Genomic DNA, 20,964 nt, shown 5'->3' with positions numbered 1-20,964 from the left:
AAGGGACTTAAAGATAAAGATAAAGATTTATAGAAAGGGGATACCAAAGTTGAACAAGGAGAACTTCCGTGCATGGAAAAGTCTGATGAAGTTTCACATAGCTGGAATTGGAGATTCAACAATATTCTATTTGGAGAATGAGTTTGTAACTATACCTACACCTTTGACAACCCAACAAATAAAGGAGAAACAAGAGCACAATAAAGCAATGTTGGAGATTACATCTACCCTAAGCTATTTATAGTTTGATGATATTAATGACTATGAATCTACAAAGAATATGTGAGAAAAGTTGGAAAAGATCCATGGAGGAGATAAGAATGTACTAAGAGCTAAATCAAAATTCTTGAGAGGAAATTTTGATGACATGAGAATGGTAGAAGGTGAGAACATTGCCCAATATGTTGGAAGAGTCAAAGAAGTTGTGAATGCGACCAGAGGAGCTGATGGAAAGATAAGCGATGAGACTATGATCAACAAGGTATTGAGAAATTCACTTCCTATTTATGCTATTAGAGTATTTGCAATAAAAGAATTGAGATGCACTGTTGGTAATGACCTAACCTTGGACAATTTTGTTAGTAGATTTTACTACTTTTGAATTGTCAAATTTAGATAATTTTAATGTCCCTGCTATTGAATCTACTTTCAAGTCACAATTAGTTTTGCACAAGTCTAAAAAGAAGAAAGTCAAGTATGAGGCTAGTGAGAGTGAATCTTATGATGATTATCTTGAGGATACTGAAGCATTAATGGCTAGGAGACTTCCAAGAGACAGATGAAAATATAAAGGTAAAATCCCTATAATATGTTTTTCATGCACTAAAGTTGGTCATATTGCTATAGGATATCTTGACAAGGATGACAAGGATGACAAGGATGAAAGGGGTCATATTGCTACAAGATATCTTGACAAGGATGACAAGGATGAAAGGAAAGACAACAAGTTCAAAGGAAGAAGAGATGGAAAAGACAAAAAAGGATAAAAAGACTACAAAGACAAAGGTAAGAAGTTTTGTTACATTGCTGAAGTGATTTTGATAGTAATGATGAAGAAGTTGTTTATGTTGTTATGAAAGATGATTTTGATGAAGATGAGAAAATTGCTCTCATTTTATATGTGAGTAAAGGTGATAGATGGATACTTGATAGTGGTTGCTCACATCACATGACTGGTGATAAATGTAAGTTTGAAAAGGTAGAACATTATAAAGGTGGTAGTGTTAAGCTTGGTAGTTATGTACCATGCTTGTGAAAGGTAGAGGGTATATAAAACATCTGATAAGATCAGATGTGATAATGATTATTGGGTTTAAGGACTTAATTACAATTTGTTGAGTGTGGCACAGTTAAACAATTCATGATAGAAAGGAATTTTAGCACAAGAAGGCTAAGATCTAAAATGGTTTGGGAAAATTGATTGGAAGTGGAAACCAAACCAGAGGTAATTTGTTTTATCTAGACCTATCTGATCACACATTCTTGTTTGCACAATGTGATGATATGTGGTTATGGAATAAGAGGCTATGTTATGTGAACTTTGATAATTTGGTAAGCATTAGTAAGATGAAGAAACTAAGAGGGTTACCAAGATTGAAGAAACTTCATAATGTGATGTCTAAACAATGTCAGTTGGGAAAAAAGATGAAGTCTAGTTTCAAGAGCAAGACCTATACTTCTGATGTTATTTTAGAGTTGGTTAACACTAACCTTTATGGACCTATTGGTGTGCAAAGCTACTATGATGACAAATAATTTATTCTATTTGTTAATGGCTACTCTAGAATGATGACTGCAACATTTCTTAAAGAAAAATATGATGCACTTCAAATGTTTAAGTGGTATTTGGCTAAAGTTGAAAAGGAAATGGGTAAAATCTTGAAGTGTCTGAGATATGATATTGGAGGTGAATTCATATATGGGGAATTCAACACATTCTACAATGATAGAGGAATCAATAGACAAATGTTTGCACCTAGGATCCCTCCATTAAATGATATAGTTGAAAGGAGGAATAGATCAATCATGGATTGTGCTAGGACATTGATGATGTAGAAGAATGTTGCACCTAAATACAAGAGAGAACCAATAAGTATGGTTGTTTATACCTTGAATAGAGTACAAGTCAAGAAAGGTACAAACCTTACACGTTTTGAGTTATGTTATGGACATGCACCTAATGTGAAGTATTTCAAAAATTTTGGAAGAAAATGCTACATATTGAAAGATAATAGAAATGGAAAACTTGATGCTAAAATTAATGAAGGAATATTCTTAGGTTACTCCACCAAGAGCAAACCATATAAGTGTTTGAACTCTAACACTAACAAAGTTGTGGAAAGGAAAAATGTGAAAGTTGATGAATATGTAGAAAATAATGAATTTGAATGTAAAAAAGAAGCTGAAGATTACATAAGCTTTATATACAATGATGAAGGTTAGCCCAACACCTAACTTGAACTTGAGAAGAAAGTTGTCGAGTAAAAATAACTAGTACATGTTGAGATACAACAACAATGGGTCAAGCATCAGGTAGTTGGTGTTGAGCATCAAGAAATGCATGCTGAGCATCAAGCTCAGCATGTCAAGCATCAACAAGTGATTGCCAAACAACTAGAAGAAAAGAAAAAATACATGAAGCAGTACTTGAAGCAAATATACAAGATGAACTTGAAGAAAAAGAAAGAAGAAACAAGCTTACATTAGCAAAATATGTGAGAAGACATCATGCACATTATCAAATCACTGGAAACAAAGACTCTAGAGTTATGACAAGAAAAAGACTAAGAAGTGAAACATGTCTATTATGTGAATATGAGCCCAAATAAGTGAAGGTTGATTTGGATGATGAACACTGGATCCAAGAAATGAATAAAGAGATTGAGCATATAGAGAAGAACAAAACCTAGTCACTGGTATCTAGACCAAAGGACAAGAATGTTGTTGGAACAAAGTGGGTATTCAGAAACAAGTTGAATGAGAAAGGAAAAGTACATGATACAAAGAAAGGCTAGTGTGTAAGGGATGTGCACAAGAAGAAGGTATTGACTATGGGGATACATTTTCTTACAAAGGATTCAAAGTATACCAGATGGATTCCAAGTTTGCATTTCTAAATGGAATTCTAGAAGAAGAAATCTACACTTAACAACCTAAAGAATTTGTTGATCAAAACAAATGTGATATGGTATGTAAGTTGCACAAAGCTTTGTATGGATTGAAACAAGCCCCTAGAGAATGGCATGAAAGATTGCATACATATTTGGTGAAGATTGGTTTTGCAAGGACAAATGATAATGGAAATCTATACTTGAAGACTAAATCTAAAAAAGGGATGCTTTTGGTTGAGATATTTGTAGACGATATCATATTTGGAGGAAAGGATGCATTGTGTAAGTCATTTGTAGATCAAATGAGACAAGAATTTGAGATGTATATGTTTGAAGAGATAAAAAAAAATTTTGGCTTACAAGTGTATCAAGTGAAGAAAGGTATCTACATTACTCAATCAAAATATATCGAGGAGATACTCAAGACTTTTGGTGTGGAAGACTCAAGACCAGTTGGAACACCCATGGCTATTGAACATAAAATTTAAAAGAATGATGATTTGACTTATGTGAACCAAACCTTATATATACCAATGATTGGAAAGTTGCACTCTATTTTCCATAGCAAACCAGATAGTGCACTAGCAATTGGGATTGTTGATAAGGAGAATCACATATGATGGTTGTGAAAAGAATATTGAGATATATGAAAGGAATGGAGGATTATGGATTGTATTACAAGAAGAATGACAAGTTTTAATTGAAAATGTGTACTGATGTAGATTGGATTGGAAATGTTGATGACAAAAAGAGTATAAGTAGTCGAGATTTCTTTCTAGTAAAGAGACTAGTTTCACGGACAAGCAAGAAGACAATTTGCATCTCCCAATCTACAACAGAAGCTGAATATATAGCTATAATAATTAATTGTTCAAAAAAAGTGTGGATCAAGAAATCATTGAAAGGAATGAAGGAAGAGATCACTGAACTTGTTGTTATATTTTGTGATAACACAAGTGCTAGAAACTATTGGAAACTTACAATTGGAACAATTTTTTTTTTTTCATTAACATTAAATCTATGGATGAGACATATTGCTACCTAATCTAAATGTCACATCTATTTGATTAATGAAGAGGATTTGAGAGTTACTCATAGCTATAGCACCTAGAGGAAAGGTTGAAGTTATGAAAAGGAAGTTTCAATAGACATTTGATTAGATAGACTTTGATAAAGAAAATTAATTGTTTATGTTAATAAAGCTAAGCCAAGATGAGCAAAATATTAAAATACTAAGGAGTGTCGAGTAATACTAGTGTCAACTGAGCCACAATAAGTGCCAAGAAAATCTAGTGTTGACTGAGCATTAGCATTGATCGAGCAAGTTAGTTGATGCTATTAGAATTCTTTAGAATAACTGAGAGTGCGGGGGGTGAATCAGTTATTCATGGTCCAATAATGTCCAATAAAAATTTCTAATAAAATAGAGGTGAATCAGAAGTATTATCCTTTTTCTTTTCTTATCATGCATGCAATTAAACATTAACCAATCATGAAAAGTAAAACATGCATCACACCATAACACAAAGGATTTTGATGACCTAGAAACCCTCCAGGAATAAGAAGGTAAAACTGGGGTGGGGATGACACCCACAAAATAACTGTGCAATTGATTTAAACCACTTCTGATGGTTTGCCCTGTTAACGGCTTTACACACTGTAAGATGTGACCCTGTTAAAAGATTTCTATACCTTGTTAGGAGTGTGCCCTATTAGAGGACTTAAGAACATTCAACTTAGAATGTCACCCTATTAAGGGATTTACATAGAGCTGTTAGGCCCACCCAAGTCCATGGGATTTTCAGTCACCTTTACAAAAGAATCTTTTGTCCCTCTCTAAGGATCTCCTATCCTCCTCCTAAGGATCTCCTATCCTTCTCCTGAGGATATCCTATCCTTCTCCTGAGGATCTCTTATCCTTCTCCTAAGGATCTTCTATCCTTTTCCTGAGGCTTATCCACCTAGCTGTTAAGCTAACCTAACAATGTAGGATTTCAATATCTAATACAATGGTAAGAGAGTATTAGAAGGGTTTTGACCTGATAAAGATTGCAACCCTAACTATGCAGATTTTAGGTCACTCTTCAGTTCTTTCTTTGCTTGACTTTTCTTCCTTGCAGTGCAGACAACTTGTTCACCCTTCAAGATCTATCTCCTTGAGTTCTTTCACTCGTTATGCCAATGCCCTCTATGGTCACTTGATCAACTCAGAGCCTTGATGCTCTATTCTTACTCCTCTTGGCTTCTTCACACGACCACACTTATGACCAACTCCCTCTCATACATGCGCACTTGATCTCTGATCTGTAACTCCTTATAAAGAAGTTTTGTTCTTCATTTCCCGCTCAAATCTTAATTTGATCTTGATAAAATGGTATTGTTTTCCCTCCAAATTGTTTCTTCTAGAAACTTCATGATAAGTCCACCAGCATTCACTTGAATTGGTTTGCATGGTTTACATTAAATTTTATGACATCTACTCATCATCCTTATCATCCAACTAATTCACAAAATTTGATGTAACAACCTTATCGCTACTGATATGGTGAATCTTTGACTTAACAAATAATGCAGCAACTCGGCATCATTGGTTTATTGATGCTCGACTCCTTCTGTGTTACTTGGCTTCTATTGTTATTTTACCGATGCTCGGCACCTAAAGTCTTTTCCTAAGTTACTCAGGACTTGAACAATTACTCGGCACCTAAAGGATTACTCGACACTTGAATGATTCTGTGTTACTTGACACTTGAAGGATTTTGTGTTACTTGGCACCTGAAGGATTTTGTGTTACTCGACACCTAAAGGATTACGTGTTACTTGACACTTGAAGGATTACTCGGCACACACTGAAGTTGAACTTGCTCAGCTTCAACTAAGAATTTTCTCGACACTGACTAGCTAGCTCGGTTCTCTCAAATGAACTTAGTTAGGCTTTACAAATGACTTAGTTAATCCTTACATCTTTGATGTGTCTCAATGTGTCCATCCTTTGTGTCTTAGAGAATATCATCAATACACTATTTCATCAATGGCTTAGCTAATCCTTATACTTCATTACAAAATCATAACTTCAACCTTTCTCAAGGTGTTGTAGTTACATCTTATTGATTGCCACCTCCTTGACAATCAACCAATTGATAGTATTTGAATCACTAAAGCAATTGTCATTCTTGCAAGTAGCAAGTTTGACATCAATGGAAAAACAATGATTGAAAACATTCTTTACCAGTTCCATTATTCTTCATTCATGATCTTTTCAATCATTTCCAACAATCTCCCTCTTTGGCATTGATGGCAAACCAAACAGATCAAACGATTGAACTGATCAACTTAGTTACCACCAAAATTATATACGTTTTTTGCTTCTTCTTCTTGATTGCTACATCCTTACTACTGATCTCATATATCTCCATATCTTTACCATTTATTGATCAGTTTCTCATAAATCTCCCTCTTTGACATAAATGCCAAAGATGTAGCATCTTCAACATGCTAAATATAAGCTTTGCATCTCATGTTTTCTCCCTCTGTCACCATTCTTGTGACTGATCTGGAATTTTTGCTCCTGTTGTCGTCCTCTGCATCATTCTTTTGATATCTCAATGATTTGTTCCTGTTGATGCAAGGCAGCTTCTTTGTTGCTTTAGATTGCTTGAGTTAGGGGCATTACCCCCAACTTGCCTCTAAGATATTCATAAGCATCCTTGGGCAATGGTTTGGTGAAGATATCTGCAGTTTGTTCCTTTGTGTGAATGTACTCCATCTTCACTTGTTTGTCTTCCACCAATTCTCTGACATAGTATACTTGATTGCAATATGCTTGGTTTTTGTATGCATGACTAGATTCTTGGATATGTTTATAGCACTTGTATTATCATAATACAGTATCACAGGTTTGGTTACCTCTTCTTTCATTCCTTTCAATAGATGTTTGAGCCACACAATGTTTGTGCAATTGACTACTGCTGCCACATATTTTGCTTTTGTAGTGGACTAAGATGTGCATGTTTGTTTCTTGCTAATCCAAGTAACTACCCTTTTACCTAAAAATAATGCTCCTCCACTTGTACTTTTCCTATCATCAATGTTGCCTCCCCAATCTACATCTATGTATGCATTGAGCTCAAACTTCTCATTCTTTTTGTAATATAGGCCAAAACCATCAGTTTCTTTGAGATACCTTATTATCCTTTTTATTGCCATGAGATGATTTTCTCTAGGATTAGCAGAGAATCTAGCCACTATTCCAACTGCTAGTGCTATGTCTAGTTTGCTATGTACAACATATTGTAGTTTTCCAATCATGGATCTGTACATTATTTGGTTGACTTCAGCTGATTCATCATTTTTGGATAGCTTGTGTCCTATTGCCATTGGTGTGCTTACAGGTTTAGAGTCTTCCAATCCAAACATCTTGAGTATCTCTTTGATGTGCTTTGATTGTGTCACAAATATACTATGTTTTAGTTGATGTACTTGCAATCCAACAAAGAAATTGATTTCTCCAAACATAGACATTTCAAACTCATGTTTCATTTTGTCAGCAAAAATTTTGCAAAGCACTTCCTTTCCTCCAAAAACTATGTCATCCACAAAAATTTCAGATATAAGGATATCCTTACCTTCTTTTGATTTGATGTACATGTTGCTTTTATCATCAGTTCTTTCAAATCCTATTTGCACTAGATATTTGTGAAGTCTCTCATACCAAGCTCTAGGGGCTTGCTTTAATCCATATAGAGCCTTATGCAATTTACATACCTTGTTTTTGTTATTTTCATCAACAAATCCTTCTGGACTTAACATCCATTTGATAGACTTTAAATCCTTTGAAGGCTGCATATTCCAGTAAGGTCCTTACTCCCATTCTGGCAATTGGAGCAAATTTTTTTCCATAGTCTTGTCCTTCTTCTTGTGCATACCCTTTACAAACTAGTCTTGCCTTGTTCCTTGTGATTTCACCATTCGCATCTAACTTGTTTCTCAAAACCCACTTAGTTCCAATTACATTTTTGTCAGCTAGTCTTGAGACTAAGGTCCATGTCTTGTTCTTCTCAATTTGTTCTATTTCTTCTTTCATAGCATTGTACCAGTCATCATCTTTTATGGCTTCACTTACTATTTTTGGTTCCATTTTGCTAAGAAGACATGTCTCACTTCTGAGTCTATTCCTTTTCATTGGTCCTACCTCTTTGTTTCCAATAATTTGATCTGTAAGATGATTTCTTCTTACATATTTCGCCAATACTGGTTCTTTCCTTGTTTGCATTTTGTCTCTTTCAGAATCTAAACCCTCATGCATATTTTCATCAGGTATTTGTTCATTTCCTTCATGTTGGCTATTTTCAAAATCTGAATGAACGTTCTCTATATTCTGTAGCTTGGCTTCTGAATGTGTCTACTATTCGGCATTCACTATCTGTGATTCGACAGATACTGGATTTTGTTGCTGATTGTCATTTTGAGTTGCAACTTCACCATTATTAGGTATACCTTCATAAAAGTATACAAAGGTCTTGTATTCTTCTATTTTCTTGGTGTTCTCAACACTTTGAACTTCTGCAAGCTCATCAAATTTCACATTTGTGCTTTCTACTACTTTGTTAGTGTTAACATTCAAGCACTTATAAGATTTGCTTCTAGTAGAATAACAAAGAAATGTGCCTTCCTCACTTTTTGCATCAAACTTTCCATTTCTAGACTCTTTATACATATAGCATTTGCATCCAAATATTTTGAAATGTTTTTTATTAGGAGAATGCCCATACCATAATTCAAAAGGTGTTGCATATGTACCTTTCTTGACTTGAACTCTGTTGAGTGTGTAGACTGCAGTACTTATAGTTTCTCTCTAGTACTTGAGTGCAACATTTTTCTCCATCATTAAGGTCCTGACATAGTCAATAACTGATCTATTCCTTCTTTTTGCTATACCATTCTGAGGTGGAGTCTTAGGTGCTGATGTCTGCCTTTTGATTCCTCTTTCATTGTAGAACTCTTCAAATTCTCTTGATGTGAATTCATCTCCTCTATTAGATCTGAGACATTTTAGGCTCTTCCCAGTCTCTTTCTCTACTCTGGCCAAGTACCATTTGAACATTTGAAATGTATCTGATTTTAGTTTCAAGAACATGACTGTCATCATCCTTGAATAGTCATCTACAAATAGCATTATGTATTTGTCACCTTTGTAGCTTTGCACTTCAATAGGACCACACAAGTCAGTATGAACTAGCTCTAATACTTCATTAGAAGTATAAGCTTTTCTTTTGAAATTTGACTTGGTCATATTCCCTAGTTGGCATTGTTTGCATATGGTGTTATCAGGTTTCTTCAACTTTGGTAGACCTCTAACTTTCTTCATTTTACTGATGCTTATTAGGTTGTCAAAATTTACATGACATAGCCTCTTGTGCCATAACCATACATCATCAGTTTGAACAATGAGACAAGAAGCATCTTCCATGTCTAGGTAGAGAAAATTACTCCTAGTCTGATCACCTTTTCCTATTAGACTTCCTTGAGAATCATAAATCTTAGCAACTCCTTTTTCAAATTCAACCTTACATCCTATGTTGCCTAACTGTGAGACACTTAACAAGTTATAATTCAGGCCTTCAACATAGTATGCATTATCACATGATATCTTTTCAGTAAGCTTGATACTACCTTTCCCTTTGATCTAACATGGTGCATTGTTAACAAATCTAACACTATTTCCTTCATATTGAGTAAAGGAAATGAACTTACTTTTATCTTCAGTCATGTGATGAGAGCATCCATTGTCTATGATCCATCTATCATTCTTGTTCATGCAAGTTACAAGGGTAGTTGCTTCATCTTCATCTGATTCATCTTTCATAGCCACATAGACTACTTCATCATCATTCTCATTAGAGTCTTCTTCAAAAATGTAGCATCTTTTGCCCTTACCACTATAGTCCTTGTTGTCCTCTTTCTTGTTCTTGAATTTGCCTCCATCCTTGTAATTTTTTTTTGTGTGCATCTAGCTGCAATGTAACCAACTTCATTACAATTGAAACAAATGATTGGCAGCTTACCTTTGAATTTGCCTCTTCCTTTGTGAAATCCTCTTGCTAGTAATGCCTCCAATTGATCCACATCATCTTCATCAGTGCTTTTCTTTGTTTGCACCTCCTCATTGTCTTTTATTGTCATCCTAGCTTTGAATGTAGATTCAAAGATTTCTGGCTCGTAGTTATCAAAGTTGGATATCTCAAAGGCAGTGAGTCTTCCAATTATTCCTTCAAATGATAATGTGTTGCCTAGTACACACCTTAGCTCCTAGATGGCTAATACTCTTATAGCATAGATAGGAAGAAAAGATCTCAAGTATTTGCTACATACTGTTTCTTCTGCTAACTATCCTCAGAGGCTTCTTATGGTACTTACTACTTCCTTCATCCTTGCACCATATTGAGCAACATTCTCTCCTTCTTCCATTTTCATGTCATCAAACTTTCCTTTTAGGATTTCTCTTTTGGATTTCTTGACATTATCATCTCCTCCATAGATTCTTGATAATGTTTCCCACATCTGATGTGTAGTACCACATCCTTTGATGTCATCATACTTAGCATAGCTTAGTGCTGAAGCAATATCTAACATCACTTGATTGCGATCCTTCTTCTTGCTCATGTCATCTACAGTGAGGGGTCTTGCAAGGTCTACATGATCAACTATGATTGAGGTCTATGCATAGTCACCTATTGATCTGAGGTGTAGCTTCATCAGACTTTGCCATGCAACAAAGTTGTCTTTGTTTAGCTTGGGAACTTCTCTCTTGGAAATCTTGATCTTCCTGTTGCTAGTACCTTGAAACAAATCAGCAATGGGCTTTGATACCAGTTGTTAGAATTATTTAGAATAATTGAGAGGGGGGGGGGGTGAATCAGTTATTCATGGTCCAATAATGTCCAATAAAACTTTCTAATAAAATAGAGGTGAATCAGAAGTATTATCCTTTTTCTTTTCTTATCATGCATGCAATTAAACATTAAACAATCATGAAAAATAAAACATGCATCACACCATAACACAAAGGATTTTGATGACCTAGAAACCCTCCAGGAATAAGAAGGTAAAACTGGGGTGGGGATGCCACCCATAAAATAACCACGTAATTGATTTCAACCACTTCTGATGGTTTGCCCTGTTAAAGGCCTGCCCTATTAAAGGCTTTACACACTGTAAGATGTGACCTCGTTAAAGGATTTCTACACCCTGTTAGGAGTGTACCCTATTAGATGACTTAAGAAAATTCAACTTAGAATGTCACCCTATTAAGGGATTTACATAGAGTTGTTAGGCCCACCCAAGTCCATGGGATTTTCAGTCACCTTCTCAAAAGAATCTTTTGTCCCTCTCTAAGGATCTCCTATCCTTCTCTTGAGGCTTATCCACCTAGCTGTTAAGCTAACCTAGCAATGTAGGATTTCAATATCTAATACAATGATAAGAGAGTATTAGAAGGGTTTTGACCTGATAAAGATTGCAACCCTAACTGTGTAGATTTCAGGCCACTCTTCAGTTCTTTTCTTTGCTTGGCTTTTCTTCCTTGTAATGCAAACAGCTTGTTCACCCTTCAAGATCTATCTCCTTGAGTTCTTTCACTCGTTATGCCAATGCACTCTATGGTCACTTGATCAACTCAGAGCCTAGATGCTCTGTTCTTACTCCTCTTGGCTTTTTTGCACGACCACACTTATGACCAACTCCCTCTCATACATGTGCACTTGATCTCTGACCTGTAACTCCTTATAAATATGTTTTGTTCTTCATTTCCCACTCAAATCTTAATTTGATCTTAAGAAAATGGTATTGTTTTCCCTCCAAATTGTTTCTTCTAGAAACTTCATGATAAGTCCACCAGCATTCACCTGAATTGGTTTGCATGGTTTACATAAAATTCTGTGACGTCTACTCATAATCCTTATCATCCAACTAATTCACAAAATTTGATGTAACAACCTTATCGCTACTGATCTGGCGAATCCTTGACTTAACAAATAATTCAGCAACTTGACATCATTGGTTTACTAATGCTTGGCTCCTTCTATGTTACTCGACTTCTATTGTTATTTTACTGATGCTCGGCACCTGAAGTCTTTTCTTGAGTTACTCGGCACTTGAAAAATTACTCGACACCTAAAGGATTACTCGACACACACTGAAGTTGAACTTGCTCAGCTTCAACTAAGAATTTTCTTAGCACTGACTAGCTAGCTTGGCTCTCTCAAATGAACTTAGTTAGGTTTTACAAATGACTTAGTTAATCCTTACATCTTTGATGTGTCTCAGTTTGTCCATCCCCTGTGTCTTAGAGTATGTCATCAATACACTATTTCATCAATGGCTTAGCTGATCCTTATACTTCATTACAACATCATAACTTCAACCTTTCTCTAGGTGCTCTAGTTACATCTTATTGATTGCCACCTCCTTGACAATCAACTAATTGATAGTATTTGGATCACTTAAGCAATTGTCATTCCTGCAAGTAGCAAGTTTGACATCAATGAAAAAACAATGATTGAAAACATTCTTTACTAGTTCCATTATTCTTCATTCATGATATTTTCAATCATTTCCAATAGATGCTGATCCAAAAATCTTAAACAATGACCAAGTATTTTAGTATTGACTGATTGTTAGAAATCAATGGTTGTCGAGTGATAGTAAAAAATCAAATTCAAAGAAATTGTAAGATCAAGCTGACTCAATTGATTTCTTGGGAGACGTAAAACATGTTGAAGATATGATTAATGCGTTGGAGCATTAAATTCAAGGTGATGCTTAGGTAACAACCTAACAGAAGGATTCTAGAGAAGTTTTTAGAGGATGATCAAGAAGATGTACAGATACATTGAATCGAGTTGAATCTGATTGTAAACCCTAAGGCCCCGTTTGGTTGCTGGAATATGAGTGGAATAGGAAAACGAAATTAGAATATGTTTTATATTCGCTGTTTGATAAGCTCAATCGGAATTGGGAATAGGAAGACATATTCCAATTTTGCCCCTAAAATGAGCATATGTCTATGCCAAAAAATATCTGTTATTGGAATAGGCCATTTCCATTCCCATTTCGATTTTCCATTAAAAAATATTTTAAAATTTTTTTAAAACTTTTTTTTTTTCAAAATTAAAAAAAAAAAAAAAATTTTTGAATATTTTTTTTCTACTTTTACTTTTTGAATTTTTTTTGTTAAATTTTTTTTAATAACATTTTAAAAAATTATATCTATTTGTTAAAAAAAATAGAAATGAAAACGAATTAACTAAAAAAATAATAAATTAAAAAAAAAATTAGGAAAAATGTTTTTAAAAATACAAAACTTAACCTTATTCCTATTCTATTTTTGTACAACCAAACAATAGATTAACATATTCCCAGTCGAATTCCAAGTGCACCGAACATGATTGGAATTGCCTAATTCTATTCTCATTCCTCATTTCCATTCCCATTCCATTTTTCTATTCTAATTTTCTATTCCTATGCCAACAACCAAACAGGGCCTAAGATCTATGGTGGATGTAGAAAATGATATAGCACAAATTACCTATTTAAAGGGATACTGATCTAAACTTTTGGTGCCATGTCCAGTCAAGCCTAGCTGAACCCATCCAATGTGTATGAGTGAATTCATATATAGAGAAAGGCTGATTTGAAGCACACAAGAATGTGAATGCGAAGCTAAAGGAGAAAGCTTGTAGATGTGACATTGTCGTTAATAAGTGAATTTGAGCATAATGGTTAAGTGTTGGTGAGAAGAGTGGATTGATTGCTTGAAGTATGTCCAAGCATATCAAGATAAGAGATGACAATGAAAGGCTTATTAGTAAACCAACATAAGGACCAAACATAAATCTGAACTAGCAAAAGTGAGTTGTAATCACACTGATCAAAACCTACTATTTTCTTTCTTATCATTGTAAACAATTTGTATTGAAATATTTCTAACAGAGGTTGACTTAACAATAATTTGAAGACTTAATAGTCTGTGTAAATCCTTTAACTACGTGACATTCTAAATGGAATGATCAAATTCCTCTTACAAGGCCACTCCTAATAGGGTGATTAAATCCTCTAACTAGGTCACATTTAACAATGTGTATTTTAACCTTTAACAAGGTTGGATCCTAACAAAGCTCACTTCAAAAGAGTAAAAAAGAGTGACATGTTGATGGTGGTTTTTCCCAAATTGGGTTTCCACATAAAATCGTAGTGTCAAACTGTGATGAATTTCTTATGAATGTTTTACATGTGATGATGTTTTCATTATGCAATGCAAGTTAAGTTTATGATAGTTTTATAGTATAGACCAAGCAACGACAAGATTAGCAAGACAATAATGTGTTTAAAGTTTAATTGTTCAAGTGGTACATATAGACCTTGAGTAACTGATTCACCCCCCCCCCTCCTCCCTCTCAATTATTCTAAACATTTCTAACAACTGGTATCGAATGTAAGTGATTATAGAGAAAAGTTTGAAGGTACTTAGAGCTAAAGATCATGACGAATAAGAGAGATGTACCCATGCTCAATAAGGAGAAATTTCCTACATGGCAGACCCTGATGAAGCTACACATATCTAGTATCAGTGATGGTGCTATTAGTTTTTTGAGCAATGAATATGTAGTGGTAACAACTACTCCCTTGACTACTAAAAATTAGATCACAACCAAGCAATGTTGGAGATTTCCTAAGCCCTAAGCTATGCCAAGTTTGATGACCTAAAATATTGTAATACTACAAAAAAGATGCAGGAAAGATTGAAGACCACATATGGAGGTGATGACAATGTACTAAGAGACAAAGCAGAAAGCTTGAGAGGTAAATTTGATGATATGAGAATGATGGAAGGGGTGAGAACATAGTACAATACTACACAAGAGTTAAAGAGGTTGTTAATGCTATTCAAGGAGAAAATGGAACAATTGAAGATGAAACAATGATAAGAAAGGTATTAATGACTCTACTCCCTATCTATGCCATTAGAGTCTCTACAATTCAAGAACTGAGATGGAAACTAGGTAAAAATTTGACCTTAGAAGGTGTAGTTGGTAGGATTACTTATTATGGGATGTTTAATTTTGACAACTATACACTTGCTACCATTGAATCCACTTTCAAGTCACAACTAATTCTTAAGAAGAAAGGAAAACATGTGAAGAGTGAAAGTGATAATTCTAATGATGAGATTGATAAAATTGAAGCCCTCATTGCAAAAAGGTTTGGAAGAGGAAGAGGTAAATACAAAGGTAAATTACCTATCATTTTTTTTTCATGTAGTAAAGTTGGTCATATTGTTGCTAGATGTCCTAACAGAGAAGATAAGGATGAAAAGAAGGAAAATAAGTACAAAGGAAGAAGAGATAACAAAGACTACAGAAGAAGAAAGGATGAAAAAGGTAATAAATCTTGTTATATTGCTGAAGAAAAGATTGATAATTAATTTGAGAGTAATGATGATGAAGTTGTCTATGTTGCTATGAAACAAGAGTCCGATGAAAATGAGAAAACTGCATTAATTTCTTATGTGAACAAAAGTAATATATGGATAATTGATAGTGGATGTTCCAATCATATGATTGGTGATAAAGAAAAATTAATTTGAAGATATTGGTCCATAAAATGGTGGATGTGTTAAATTTAGTAATGATATCCCATGTGTTATAAAAGGTAAAGGCACTATTCAACTGGTTGACAAGATAACATGTGAAAATGTTTACTCGGTTGAAGGACTTAACTACAATTTGTTAAGTGTTTCAGAATGGGATAGCTGAAAGAAGAAACATATAAATAATGGACTATGCAAGAACATTAATTATGGGGAAAGACATATCATAGAAATATTGGAGAGAAGCAGTTAGTACTATTGTATATACCCTGAATAGAGTTCAAGTCAAGAAAGGTACAAATGCTACACCTTTTGAACTGTGGTATGGTTATGATCCTAATATTAAATATTTCAAAATATTTGGAAGTAGATGTTATATAGTGAAAGACAATAGGAATGGAAGACTTGATGCAAAAAGTGAGGAAGGCATATTCCTAGGTTATTCCACAAAAATCAAAGCTTATAATTGTTTAAATTCTAACACTAACAAAGTGGTGGAAAGTGCAAATGTAAGAGTTAATGAGTTTATAGAAAAAGGTGATGTTTCATGGAATGGAGAACTTGAAGACTATAATACATTCATATATGTGGATGATGATTCTCCTAGCACTCAAAATGATTAGATGAATCAAGTTGCAAGTTTCCATCAGACAAGAAATGATGGAATGCAAATGCAAATTGTCGAGCGATAGAGAGTGAATTTTGAGCAACATATTGAAGATACCAAGTCATAGAAAAGCAATGTTGACCATTAGATAGTGAATGTCGAGCATTCAAAACCTTAACCAAAACCATAACAAGAAAGAAGAAATGAGCCTAACATTGATTTTCCATATGAACCTGAAGAAGAACCAAGAAGAAAGATACCTATATTAGCAAAATATGTGAGAAGACATCATAAACCTAATAAAATAATTGGAGATGTTGAATCAAGTGTTATGACAAGGAGAAAACTCAAAGGTGACACATGTTTATTATGTTAGTTTGAAGCTAAAAAAATAAAAGATGCTTTAGACAATGAAGATTGGATATAAGCAATGAACAAAGAAATTGACCAGATTGAGAAGAAAAATACTTGGACCTTAGTGCCAAGACCTAAAGACAAAAATTTCATTGGGACAAAGTGGGTTTTTAGGAACAAGCTTAATGAAAATGGTGGAGTAACAAGAAACAAAGCAAGATTTGTGTGCAAGGGTTATGCACAAGAAGAAGGAGTCGACTATGGAGAAATTTTTTCTCCTACAACCAAACTTGAAGGAGTTAGAACTTTTCTTGCATACTCAGCCTACAAGAATTTAAAGGTATATCAAATGGATGTTAGATCTATATTTTTAAATTGTATATTGGAGGAAGAAGTATACATTGAACAACCTAAAGGGTTTGTAGATCTAGACAAGAGGAACATGGTATGTAAAATGGACAGAACTCTTTATGGATTGAAGCAAGCGCCAAGAGCATGGTATAAAAGGTTACATAACTATTTAGTGAAATTTGTTTTTAAGAGGAAAAATGATAAAAATAATCTATATTTAAAGAATGGTAAGAACAATGAAGTTCTATTATCTAAGATATTTTTTGATGATATCATATTTGGAGGAAGAGATGCAATATGTAAATCATTTGATGGTGAAATAAAAAAGGAATTTGAAATGTCTATGTTTGGTGAAATCAAATTCTTTGTTAGATTATGAGTGTGTCAACTGAAGTTTGGTATTTTCATTTCACAAACCAAATAAATCAAGGAAATATTGAAGACTTTTGGTATGGAAGATTCAAGGCTAATGAGCACACCTATGTCTATAGGACATAAGATATCTAAGAATGGTGATTCTATTGATGTGAACCAAACCTTATATAGATCCATGATAGGAAAATTGTAATATGTTGTTCACAGTAGACCAGATATTGCATTGGTAGTTGGGATAGTTGCTAGATTTTTAGAAAATCCTAAATAGAATCACATGATGGTTGTAAAAAGGATAATGAGATATCTGAAAGATACAAATGACTATGGATTATACTACAAGAGAAGTGATAGATTTGAACTAAAGGTTTTCACTGACTTAGATTGGTTAGGAAACATTGATGATAGGAAAAGCACTAGTGGAGCTACATTCTTTCTAGGAAAGAGATTGGTATCATGGACAAGCAAGAAGCATAATTATATTTCCCAATCGAAAACTAAAGTTGAGTATGTGGCAACTACAATGAACTATTCAAATATAATATGGATTAAGAAATTATTGAAAGGCATGCAAGAAGATATTATAGATCTAGTGGTTATCTATTATGATAACACAAGTGCTATTAACACTTCAAAGAATCTAGTGATGTACACTAAGATAAAGCATATTACTGTCAAGTATCACTGCTCGAGAGAATTAGTTCAAGACAAAGAAGTGAAGCTAGAATATGTGAATACAAAGGAAGAAATTTATGACATATTCACAAAACCATTACCCAAAGATGCTCATGAATATCTTAGAGGTAAAATAGGGTCCATTCCCCTAACTAAAGCTACTTAGGAAGCCAAGCTGCATTACATCACATGTGCTAAACAGAACATTCTACACAATGCTACAATACAGTTCTACTTTAGGACATGCCTAAGGTAGAATACTTTAGAACAACATAAAAGATTAGTCATAGATAGATGATAAGTATCAGCCAGACATGAAAAATCATATAATTTAGATGTATGAAGAATTTGAAGCTAAGACAAATATATTTATTTGGAATTGTTGTCAAAAAGGGAGAGATTACTAAGAAACTAAGATGAAAGAGGGAGTGATTATTAAGAAGTCACAAGGTTAAATGAGAAAAGAAAGATAAACCTCAAAGGGAGAGAATCATAGAAAACAAGGAAACTGATAGAGGGAGTTTGAAAGTTTGAATGAAACTAAGTATAGTGGTCACTCATGAAAGTGAAATCTTTTGGATTGTATGGTAACTAAGCTATTGTTAGTAATTTAGATATTTGAGATGTTTCCATCAATGCCAAAGAGGGAGATTGTTGGAAACTTATAATTGGAACAATTGTTGTTTTGTCATTGATATCAAATCTATGGATGAGACATATTTCTACCTAATATAAATGTCATATCTATTTGATTGATGAAGAGGATTTGAGAGTTACTTATAACTATAGCACCTAGAGGAAAGGTAGAAATAATGAAAATGAAGTTACAATGGACATTTGATTAGATAGACTTTAATAAATCAAAGTAACTTTTTTATGTCAAGAAAGCTAAGCCAAGCCAAGAAAAAGAGTAAAATACTAAGGAGTGTCGAGTAATGCTAGTGCCAACCGAGCCACAGTTAGTGCCAAGAAAATATAGTGCTGACCAAGCATTAGCATCGACCGAGCAAGTTAGTTGATGCCAAGCCATAAAGCTTAAACAATGACTGGGTATTTCAGTATTGATCGAGTGTTAGAAATCAATGATTATTGAGTGATAGTAAAAGATCAAATTCAAAGAAATTGTAAGATCAAGCCAACTCAATTGATTTCTTGGGAGATGTAAAATGTGTTGAAGATAAGATATATGAGTTGGATCATTGAATTCAATGTGATGATTAGGTAAAGACCTAACAAAAAGATTCTAGATAAGTTTCTAGAGGATGATCAAGAAAATGTATAGATACATTGAACCAAGTTGAATGTGATTGTAAACCCTAAGATCTATAGTGGATGTAGAAAATGGTGAAGCAAAAATTACTTTTTTAAAGGGATATTGAACTGAACTTTTGGTGTTGTGTCCAGTCAAGCCTAATTGAGCCCATCCAATGTGTATGAGCGAGTTCATATATAGAGCAAGGTTGATCAGAAGGACACAAGAGTGTGAATGCAAAGCTAAAGGAGAAAGCTTGTAGTCCAAGCATATCAAGATCAGAGATGACAATGAAAGGTGTATTAATAAACTAGCATAAGGAACAAACAAAGATCTAAACCAAACAAAGTGAGTTGTAATCACATAGATGAAAACCTACTATTTTCTTTCTTATCATTGTAAACAATTTGTATAGAAATCCTTTTAACAGAGGTTGACATAACAATCATTTGAAGACTTAATAGTCTATGTAAATCCTTGAACTACGTGACATTATAAATGGAATGATCAAAGTCCTCTTACAAGGCCACTCCTAATAGGGTGATTAAATCCTCTACCCAAGTCACATTTAACAGTGTGTATTGTACTTTTAACAAGGCTAACTCCTAATAGAGCTCACTTCAAAATAGTGAAAAAGAGTGATATGATGGTGGTTTTCCCAAAATTGGGTTTCCATGTAATATCCTAGTGTCAAACTATAATGAATTTCTTATTAATGTTTTGCATGTGATGATGTTTTCATTATGCAATGCAAGTTAAGTTTATGATAGTTTCATAGTAGAGACTAAGCAACAACAGGATCAATATAATAGAAATGTCTCAAGTGGTACATATAGACCTTGAGTAACTAATTCCCCCCACCCCTTGAATTATTCTAAACATTTCTAACATAAACTTATCTAAAAATTCTACGATGCATACTAAGACCAAGCATAGTGCTATCAAGTGTCATTGCTTGAGAGAGTTGGTACAAGCATAAGAAGTAAGATTGGAGTATGTAAATTCAAAGAAAAAAATTGCTGATATATTCACAAAAGCTTTACCTAATGCTCATGAATATCTAAGAGCTAAACTGGGGGTGATTCCCCTAATGGGGGATACTTAAGCTTAGATGGAGCTCTACATCAAGATTTTTGATCAAAATATATTACAAGTTGATGTAGAAGGTCACACTTTAGGACCTGCCTAAAGTTGTGAAGTGAGAAGCACAAGATGTTGATTTAGTCATAAGCAAGATGACATAAGAAGAATCTAGTTTAGAGAACTGGCCAAGAGATATCTATATGTTAAAGGCATATGAGATAGAGGTAACTGAAGATGCTGAAGTATCCTACTAATACTTGAGTATGGATGCATCTTTGACATTTTTGTCAAAGAGGGATATATTATATATTTACCATCAATAGTGAAAAATATGGAGAATTGATTATGTAGTTACCATATGAAGAAGCAAAGAGGGAGATCTATGATTGGATATGATAGAGAGAGTCCATGTTGTTATAACTAGAGTTGTTGTAACTAGAGGTGTTGCATATCTGAGTTGCATGAATGAGAATTAGAATGAAACTAACGATATTAATTAAAATATGATACTAAA

Source organism: Cupressus sempervirens, chromosome 7, assembly GCF_028749045.1.
Source record: "Cupressus sempervirens isolate cs-2001-9-10 chromosome 7, ASM2874904v1, whole genome shotgun sequence".
Taxonomy (NCBI): domain Eukaryota; kingdom Viridiplantae; phylum Streptophyta; class Pinopsida; order Cupressales; family Cupressaceae; genus Cupressus; species Cupressus sempervirens.
The sequence above is the reverse complement of the archived record's forward strand: the minus strand, read 5'-3'. Positions refer to the sequence as shown.